Genomic DNA, 10,579 nt, shown 5'->3' with positions numbered 1-10,579 from the left:
GGGCGGGCGCGGAAAGCGGTGCGGGCGGGAGGGGCGCTTGTTAAAGGCGCCGCGGGCTGCTGAGAAACCCCCGGCGCGAGCGGGACGGACCTAGTGCCTAAATCCCCTGGGCAGGCAGCTCCGCCCCTGCTCGAGCTCAAGCCCCGTGATAAAAAATAAAAATAATCAAAGTCCCCAATTTTTTGGCTTAAAAGAAGGAACCCCAAAATCCACACTTTTCCTGATTAAAATAAAACACCACTAATATACATATAAATATATTAGATATATAGATCTCTCTCTCTCTGTATATATATATATATATATATTATAGATAGATATGATCTAGATATCCATCTTTTATATCCATCTATCTATAGATATAGGTAGATATATAGATATATAGAGAAATATCTACTATAGATAGATATATATTATATCTAGATATTATATAGCTATATGTATCTATATATGAGAGAGATGGATATCTAGATAGATACCTCTCTCTATATAGCTATATTATAGATAGATATTATATAGATATCCATCTCATATTTAGATATAGATCTATCTAGATATCTATTATAGATAGATATATCTAGATATTATATAGCTATATATATGAGAGATCTACATAGATACCTCTCCCTCTCTCTATAAAGAGATTATAGCTAGATCTTAGATAGATATATAGATATAGATATATATGAGAGAGCGATATCTATATAGATATCTCTATTATATATATACAGACAGATATATCTAGATATTGTATAGATACATAGATAGATAGATAGATATCTATCTAGATATGAGAGAGAGAGAGAGCGTGATCTATTTAGATATCTATATATAGCGGTGCTTCATTTCGATCTGGAAAAATTTGGATTTTGGGTTACTTTTTTTTTATACAGATTCACACAAGCTTAGGGCTGGAAGGGACCTCATGAGATCATTGGGTCCAGCCCCCCTGCTCTGAAATTTTAATCTGCAAATTGGGGATTTTTTTTTTTCAATCGGAGAAAACCAGGATCCCTGGTGATCACCAGGAGGGCTCATGCCTCTGGGCTCTCCCTCATGGTGCCAAGTTTTGCAGGCTGTGGTGGGGAACCAGGAGGGTTTGCAGCTGTGCAATGCCCAGCGCCCCGGCGGGCCTTGGGGTGCCCCATCCCCAGGTTTCAGCCCATCCCAAGCCAGGGTCCTGCACCGAGGCCTGGTCGGACACAGAGGTTTGCACCCCACGGGGCCACACAGAGGCACCCACTTCCCCAGGATCTGCTAGAGGTCACCCACCTGCAAGGACCTGGTGCCACCAACATTGCTGGAGTTGCCCTCCCTGAGCAAAGCTAGGCCAACAGGCTGGTACTGAAGGGAAATGCTGCCCCAGACAGATGCAACAGGCAGTCACAGAGGATAGGAGCTTCTAATCCCCAACACTCGCGCTACAGGAAGGAGGCACGAGTCCCGCCAAATCTCCTGTTTTGTCTTTTTTCCTTTGATGACCTGGGTCCCAGTGTCACTGGATTACTGCGGGGATCCCAACTGGCGTTTAGAAAGCATTGCCTCCGCTGTCGAAAGAAAGCGGTGGATCTCTGACTCGAAGTCAAAGAAAAGGAACTTGAAAATAAAACCTCATGACTGATTTTCAGCCCTGGCTCTTGGTTTTTAAGATGCCTGCAGCTGCCGATCTGGGGGTGGGAGGGAACACAGAGCCACTTCTCCTCGGCTAAAAGTAGGGTTGCTAGTTTCGGGGGGTTCAAAAAACCAAAAATCACCCAACTTCCTTTCTAAGTAGATCAATTTGCAAGATCTGGGTGAGAAAAAAAGTCCACATCCTTCTCTGAGCTCTATGCAAACCGTCCCCCACACACAGAGCCCCATTGCCAAACTGCAGCCAGACTCAGCAGCCGAGCACTGCTTGCCCCTTCCAGTACAGTGCAAATGTACGGAGAGTAAGAGTAGTAAAAGATTTTAAGTTTTAATATTTTAACAACTTAGTGACAGAGGAAGATTTTTAAAAACACGGTCCCCTGCCGAGCCCCACGAGCCTATTACTGAATGAAATTTGCATGAAATCAGGACTTTGTTTCTTAGGAGTTCACCTGCTCCCTTTGGTTACTCCTCAGTTTTTGACACGAATACAGTGGAAATTAGTAGTATGTCATACAGTACGGATTAGCCCTACTGCACATGTAGACTAAGCTGCCAAAGCAGATGAGCGGCAAACAAAGATCCTGTTTTCAGACCAGCATCCCTTTTAAGACCGTACACGCACAAAAAAAGAGGAAGAAAGATCTGACTAAAGCTTAGTCTCCCCCCACCCCGATATCTCAGTAAAGCATTTTTCAAAGTTTTCCCACGAGGCCTTATCTGGTCTTTAGACTGGCTGTGTCTTCTGGAGCTGACGAGTCTTTTATTGTTTAAATCTGGCACGACTACGGCACCAGCCCTGAATACTGGTGGCCACACAATACAGTCAACGAGCTGCCGTTGCTGCCCAAGGCTTCAACAAGGATCGTTTCTGGGCTTCTAATTGGGACAGGTGGAAAATATAACCGAAGAAGGGCAACGAGAAAGCAGGTGGCTGCCTCTAAGGCCTTATTGCTTGGATATTCAAAAACAGAACATCAACAAAGAGCGCAGCACCCCGGGCAAGAGCATTTGTTTGATTTACAAGGTAGAGGAGGAGTGCCAGCAGGAAATTCAACCGCGTCAGCTACTTTCTCTTTTAAAAGTCAAATGTCAGTTTATTATTGGAACTAACAGTGGTGAATGTGGCTTTCCCCCCAAACCTGCTTTGGGAAACAGAGTAAGGAACAGAAAACATCTCACAGCTCAGAAGATGCATATGAAGTACTCGCTTGCTTAATATCTTTGCCTTAGGACATGGGGGTGCTGGTACATATGCCCTCGCAACATGCTGTGCATCACCCAATAAACCACACAACTTTTTATAAACTGTTAGGAGCTAGGAACGAAGAGCTAGTGGACTCAGCACTGGAGAAACAAACTCCTTACAAAAGCATTACATACACAATATAGTAAAACCCTTTACAGAAGTATGATATCAACTATGCCCTTGGGCAGCAAGCAGCCAGTTTGTATTACCTTGTCAACGTCCTTCAGCCAAAAAAAACTGTCTGAACAGCCATGGGACATTCAGTCCAGGGCGAGGGTGAGCCTCTTCTCGCATACAACTAACATGGTGCTTTTTATGCCGTGTATTCTAATTTCCTGCTTCCTTATGTGTGATTACAGAAATGGGGAAGCGGTCAGGCTGTTCCTTCGCAACACCAACCCTGCAATTTCTCCTTGTGGCTATTAAAGGCCAGTGTGAGTTAGGGGAAATAGTCAAAGTGTTCGAGACTAGCAGAAAGAGACAAAAATCACCCTTTGTTTTGTACAATCCAGCTGAACCCAGGAATTAGCTTCCACTTTCACTGCTGCCCTCATACAGGGCGTTTCCAACTAAATGACTCAAGAGTTTTGCATGCCATTCATCCTGCCTGGGGAAGGTTTTCAGGGAATCTCACTCTGTCTCTCTCTCTCTCTCACTTTCTCTCTCTCCTACAGCTTGAACAACCTGTAAAAAACTACTATTTATTGACCAGCTAATCCTCCACCAATGTCCAGGCCATTCATTTCATGGAGAAGCTGAATATCTCTTGCAGCTTGGGTTGGATGCAGTTCCAGGGCTGACCGGCATCATCCTCTAAGAAGATTCTCATTTCACATACTTATGATGCAGGGATTTTGCTGCACTAAAACTAAGTTTGCATAATGATGAATGATAAACAGTCTTGGAGACTGAGGGTTGTGGAAGCAGCTGACAAACAATAGGATGGTTATAGTGGGGTTACTCTGGCTTTTGCTTTTTTACTGGTCATCTATATCAACATTTTTAAATGCACTAGTTTAGGATGCCACATTTGCAGTGCCCACCCCAGGGGACCCAGAGCCTAATTCACACAGGTGCTGAACATCCATGTCTTCCATTGGCTTTTACCGAAACTGCACGTTCCCAAGAGGGATAAGAATCAAGCTCGAGGTGCCCCCAAAAGGACACAAAACACTTGAGAAACCCCAAATCAGTGGATGCTTTGGAAAATTTTGTTCCTGATGAACAGAAAAATGCCGATCGCCATTAGTTATTAACTGTACACTTCCTGGTTGATACCCACTAATATAAATGCCTCTGGACAGAAAAATGGTAAGAGCAAAAGCAGAGATGACATTTGCCAGTTCATAATACAGAAGTGGTTTCTGGTAGTAGAGTTGCTGACATCAAACTACTACGTGCTGCTGGACATCTTCAGATGATATTATCATTGCACAGTATGATTTCCCACTTAAAGTCTGAAAGAAGGCAAGTCAGACAGTATATCTGAGGTCTTACTAACCTTAATTTTCAAGAAATACCCTCCAGAACTAAATGTATATCCACACTTTAAAAAGAACTCAATGAAAGTCTAAATGCAAGGGACCTAGGCACCACTAACATTTACAATACTTCTATTACTTTTAAGCTTAATGGTAGCTTAGGGGGAAAAGTGAGCAATAAGGGAAAAGCAATCTTTTGTCATTTGTACACAACAGTCACAATCTGGTGCGCTGTCCATTGACAATAGAGTTGTTTATCTAGGGGGCCCATTAGTTTTTCCATTACACATTTGTCTGTAGAAAGTAAGCTTCCCATATCCATAGATTTTTTTCTTTTAATTATTAAAGAGAGCAGGTTTCTTACTGTAAAATCTTAAGAATGGAAGACAGCAGCTGCGCTTGCAGAAAGCCTTTGCTATGCAGGAGTAGTTCCCAGCACCGTTTTTCTACAGCTAAAACTAGCGTTACATTTTTCCCACCTTTCAGATCTCTTTACTTAGTGCATCTACTGTACAGGAGGCAGCAGAAGTAGTCGCATTTAGACAACATTTTTCTTTAGAGCTTTTGTTTCAGGGAGCACAAATCCAGCAATATAAATGTTGCTCTTCCAAAATATAAACACTGGTAACGAACGTAAATGATCTTCATATTTTCAGCATGTACAGACACAACAAAAGCCAAGGTCAAATCATCCTAGGCTTACAAGGATGCCTGTAGGGTTTTCTTAATATTGTAGTACTATCAAGTAATAACAGTACTGTACACTTGTATAGAGCCATTCATCTCTGGATTTCAAAAGCCTTTCAGTCAAAAAGGGATCATTGTCATTTCTATTTATAAAAGGGGAAAACTGAAGCACTGGCAATTAAGAAATATACTTCAGCATATCACGGCTCACTTGGGAAAACACCCCAGATCTCTTGACACCTAGTCCTGTGCTCTAATCACTAGGCAATGCTGATGACATTAGTCTTTTCTTCCTATGATTACAGAATCTGAGATGATTTTTCAGCTCCTTCTCCTCTCTTTATATAACTGCATGTATCAAATGACCAGAATAATACCTTGGCAGGGAATGGCTTAGCTAAAGGACATCAAGTAATGCACAGTTTCTCAAAGTCAAGAGGTGCAGAAGGGTTAGATATTGTACCCTGATTAGAGACAATACTGATTTTATAACATAACGCTTCTGTGTTTTGATATTCCCACTGCCTTTCTTCTGCATTTCTGCCTGCCTATATGTGACTGGGGAGTGGGAGAGGAGTAGATGTTAGGTGCTGAACTTGCTCTGCAGGCAGGATTGGAGAACAACAGAAGTTGGAAAGCAAAATTGCAGCTTTTACTTTAATTGTACTTTGTCCCAGACACTAGTTAGCTAAATTGTGGGGAATGCATAATTTCTTCAGCAGCTACGCATCAAGATTATTGTTACGCTAGAAACTAGACCCCCCTCAGCAGAAGTGTTGCTGGGGTCTACAGGGCAGGTAGGAGAGCCAAAGAAGCCAGTCTCCACAATCTGTAGACATTTCAGCATTGCAAGAATTGCAGCAGCGCTGGCTTGGATTGAGCTGAAACTCAGCAATTCATTTTGCACTCTTCCTTGCTCCACAAGCAAGAATCTGATCCAAAACTCATTCCAGTTAATGGAAAGAGTTCCAGTCACTTCAACAGACTCTAGTTCAGGAACCAAGGCATTTAAGCATGTGCTGAAGTCTGCCCCTATTTAGCCAAGCACTTAAATTTCAACCATTAAACTCCCATTAAAAGTACTGGACGTAAGCACATACTGGAGCACATTACTAAGGACGAACTGCTGAATCAGGACTATATGACCTCAAGAATCTTCTTTCCCCTCCATCCTACCTAGGAGAAACCAGTTAACTATCAGATCCTCATCAAGAACACTCATCAGAACAAACGTGAATTAAGTTTTCCTGGCCAGCTCTCTCCCTTCTTAAAACATTTATGAATCAAAGAGCAGCCTAATAGCTTTCCAATTAAAGGATCTTTCCAATTAAAGGATAGATTTGGTGTTCCAGACAAAAAAAGAGACATCACTTTAAGGGGACTAGACCATCTTTTACTTTCTTGAAGAGAAACCAACCTTTACTCTTTTTTTTTTTTAATTTCAGGGGGAGTTCTGGCTGCTTCAGGAATGCACAATCAGGGTTTTAATTTGATTATGTCCCTTGCTGCTATGTTGTTGCTTTTTCCCCCAGGAGGAACCAAGTTCAGTTTTTCATTCATTAACAAAAACTCTTAGAGCATCGCTCGATTCATAAATGATTTCTGGCCTGTGTCTAGTTGTTCTCTAGGGACATTATCAAAGGAACACTTCATCTCAACTCAGCTGTTTTCTTTGCTACAGTTTTGTATGTAGTACCTTGTTAAGACCACAGGTGCACTCAGACACATTCAGTGGTAAAACAGCCAGGTAATTTAATTAACACACCTCAGCTTTATGCTTGGGAAAAGTATTCTCAAGTGCCAGTTCCAAAAGGCAGTACAGTTATATGCACGTGACTCACCGAATTTCACAGTAACAGGCAAAGCCAAGCATAACATGAGCATGGACCCTATTAAGGCTTCATTCTGCAAGGTCTTGAGTTCCCCCCATTCCTATTAGCTTCAGAAAGTGCTGAGGCTGCACAGTCCCTTGCAGGATTGAAACTTCGCTTCTGCCATAGTTCTGCTCATGCATCTTAATCCCAACTTGAAGCAATCCAGCTACTCTAGTCTTTGTTTCGCTTATAAGGGCGAAGTTACACATTACACTTAGACCATATTAAATCTATAGCATGTTAAGTGGTGTTAAAGTTAGAACGTGCTGTGCATGGGCGACTGGTGCCTCCCGAGTCTAGGGGGGGCACTAGATCGCCGACGGGGGGGCAGCGGCCAAACGCAATCGCCAACCAGGGGGCGGGGGGGGGGTCCCCAGGGGCAGCCAAGCCAGTGGCAAGACCACAAGTGCACTTCCAGTTTTGCAGCTGGTGCTTCCAGGGGGTGCACAGCCGATCCCGGGGACTGCGCGTGCACCCCCTATGCATCGCCAATGCTGCTATGAGCAGCTACATGTTAAGAGTTAATACCACTTCTTGCCTGCACAGCTCTGACTTGCCACTAGAGGGCTGATGAGCAGGGCTTCCTGAGCGCTATCCTTGCTTGGGGGGGGGGGGTTGGAAGCAGTGCATTCTGGGATGCTGGAGGACTGCAAATCACTTGTTTTCTCTCTGTGGATCAGCTTGAAGTTACCTGAACGTGAGGTAGGTAGCTTGGTCCAAAGTTAAAGTTATGCCACTTCAGGCGAGGGTCGAGACACTCAGAGGGCGTTTAACACAAGTTAACGAGCTTTAACATGAAGATGCCTGTGTTTTAAGTGCTCTTAGTGTGGCCGCATTGTAATGTGTAACCTTCCCCTTGGGAATGTAAAATATGGCATAAATGACACCAAACTGCGTTGGTTTTATGAGGTTCACTTGGAATGACAGTCAACAACATTTCTCCTCTTTTATGGTCTGAGCAGGGTTGAAAATGTGGCTCCCAAATGGGGAAAAGAAGCTGATCCTTATGTCACGATTCATGTGTATACTTTGAAATGCGCGCAATGATCTTCAATGCAGTTTACATCGATATGCTCCTAAAAGCAACAATTCCCACAGGACTTTCTGAAGCACATCTCTGATGGGTGTAGGGAATTGCATTTGTAGAAAAACTACCGTTTTATTACCATCACACAAAACAATCTCATACATATCAAGAAGACAGTATTACTTTTCTGCAAATAAGGAGTTCCCAAGCCACCTTCACATGAAAAGTATATTTGGATCTGAAAATAAGAAAGCAGGTATTGTTCTATTATTCAGTATTTGTCTGGGAAAAAACCTCACAGCACCAAACAACAGACAAAACACTCTGACTGCAGCGGACGTACAGGACCAGGATCTCTGTGGGCCATATGACCAATGCTAGGGTTCTGGGGAAGAAGATACGACGTTTGTTCAGGACCAACTCGGCAAAACACTGAGGCAAGTGCTTTAAACGCGTTTTGCTGAATCAGGGGCAGCAGCAGAAAGCTGGCATGAAGAATCGTGCCAAACCCCTCCCAATTCTTCTTCTTTCAGAACTTGAGCCTAACATTTTTGCCATCTCAATTTCATATGAAAGCTAAAGCTAGCATCAAATGTAACCCTTGAAAGTGACAAAAGTAAAAGTACCCAGAAAGTGAGTGCTCAGGAAAGTGACGAAAACCGAAATCCCGGTGTTCAAAAGCTTACAAGCATATTCGGTTAAATAGAATCGATTTTTGTCCAATGCCCAGAGCTATAAAGTCCACGTGAAGAGCAGGTTGCCCCCCTTCTATTTTCACATCACCAGTAAAAAACATTCTGGATCAGAGCCGTGCTGAATATCTTGCTGACAACGTAGGAGATAGAATAAAATCCAGCAACTTCCCCTCTGTCGCTCACTGGCTCTGTGCATTTCCCTTTTGATGCTGTTTTTAATGACATGATCAGACACTATTTGTTCCACAAGATTCCCCTTTCATTCCATGCATAGAGCAGACAGTGAATAATCCCAAAGGCTGGAAGAAAAATAATATTTTCTTGCATTTCAGGCCTAGGACACAGGCCTTTTCCTAGCCACAAATTTCCTAAATGATATTAAGTGGACGTTGACTGTTCTAAGGCTGTGTAGGCAACCTTAAGTGTGACATTGGCTAACTTCTGAGTGCCTGATTTTGCAACTTAAATATGTAATATTACCTATAGAAATCTTAAGTTTTACAGCTGTGCATAGTGCTGTAAAGAAGTATAGATGAAGTCCCAAGAGCTTGCGATGTTAGAGCAAAAACAAAAGGCACTGACAAATACCAAATGTCTGGCCTACACCTAGGTTTTGTACCAGCATTTTTAAAGGGATGTTTCTACCTTTACAGTTTATTCCTATACAGGCAGGAAAATAAATTATACTAATGTAAATGTGGGTGAGGGAGAATGCATAGTTCATGCTATGCTACTGTCTACGTAAAACGGCACACGATTTACGTTAGCACAAGTCAAAGAAATAAGACATGGGAGGACAGGGCTGAAGACAAGGTGCTCTCTTGGTCTCATTACTGTTCGTACCAGTATTTTGATCCTAATTATCAAATGTTTAAAGTAATTTAAAATTAAAATGTAACATTTTAATTTTTAAAAGGTGGGGAGAAATGAGGTTTATGCACCTCTTTAGAAAAGAATGAGCCCAACCAAGATTTGAAGAGGGGTGGAAGAATGCTGCAAGGAAACGTATGCAGACAAAGAAAAGAAAGAATGGCTAAATGAATGGTATTCTCAACCAAGGTGCCACAGCACCCTGGGGTGCCTTGAGATCTTTTTAACAGTGTCACGGGTGCCATGAAATGTTAGCACTCTTAGGCATACAGACATGATTCACAAGATAAACCCATAGATTTCAAATAGGAATCCATAACATCTAAACCATTTCTGACCTGTTGTAGGCTCTCTCAGTTCTCTGCAACAGAAAAAATGTTTCATTATTTTTCTGTAGTGAAAAACATGTGAAAACTAAAAGCTGGCATTTTCCAAGGGGCACTTTGAGTCTAATGAGGGGTGCCCCAAGTCTAAAAAGTTTGAGATCCGCTGGTATAGAGTTTAGACAAAGGGGAAAGGAAGAGACAAGGACAGAGCTAGCTGAGGACTGCTTCTGAAGCCATTACAATACGTCCTGTTTTTTATGCACGCCGTTCCCAGTGGGATCACTTAGGGACTCGGGCATGACACTTTATAAGGCAAGGTCACAGAGTCTGGCTCCAAGTTTAAAAAGGGTTTTGTGGGGGGTATGAGGAGCTTGACTGTTTGCAGAAGGTGAAGGCATTGAAGGAAGACCTGGATGTGGATACACCAGCAGGGAAGGGATATGTTTTTTTTCCAAGGCTGGGTTGGATCGCTACTGTCAAAAAGGCAAGAGAATAGGAGATGGCAGGAACAGCGGAGGCACAAGGTCGATCCAGGCCTGGATAAAGGTGTCAGAATTGGAAATGGATGCGTTTTGGAAACTGCAAAGGAAAAGCCTGCAGAACTTAAACAGTATACTAGAAGGGTACGTCCCAGCCCAGCAGTTTACTCAACAGATAACCTCTTTGCTTATTACACGTGTGAATATTTTTAAACACGTCTCCATCCACCAAAGCTACTGTTAAGCTCTCCGCTGATTAACT

General features: G+C 42.7%; 1 protein-coding gene across 9 annotated transcripts in view; it reads right to left on the bottom strand.

Annotated features, from left to right (window-relative positions):
• Positions 1–10,579, bottom strand: part of FAM49B (family with sequence similarity 49 member B) — a 137,024-nt gene that overhangs the window by 110,656 nt on the left and 15,789 nt on the right. Inside the window, exon 1 of one of the 9 annotated variants that reach the window (XM_025205419.1) lies at positions 3,088–3,194. The exons of 7 other annotated variants lie outside the window; for them this stretch is intronic. The gene's annotated coding sequence lies outside the window, so the exon portion shown is untranslated. Of the gene's footprint in view, positions 1–3,087; positions 3,195–10,579 lie in introns of those variants that run through there. One more of the 9 variants, XM_025205416.1, reaches the window with a different exon arrangement.

The sequence above is a fragment of the Alligator sinensis genome, unplaced genomic scaffold (assembly GCF_000455745.1).
Source record: "Alligator sinensis unplaced genomic scaffold, ASM45574v1 scaffold307_1, whole genome shotgun sequence".
NCBI lineage: Eukaryota > Metazoa > Chordata > Crocodylia > Alligatoridae > Alligator > Alligator sinensis.
Note: the sequence above shows the minus strand (reverse complement) of the source record. Positions and strands in the feature narration are given on the sequence as shown.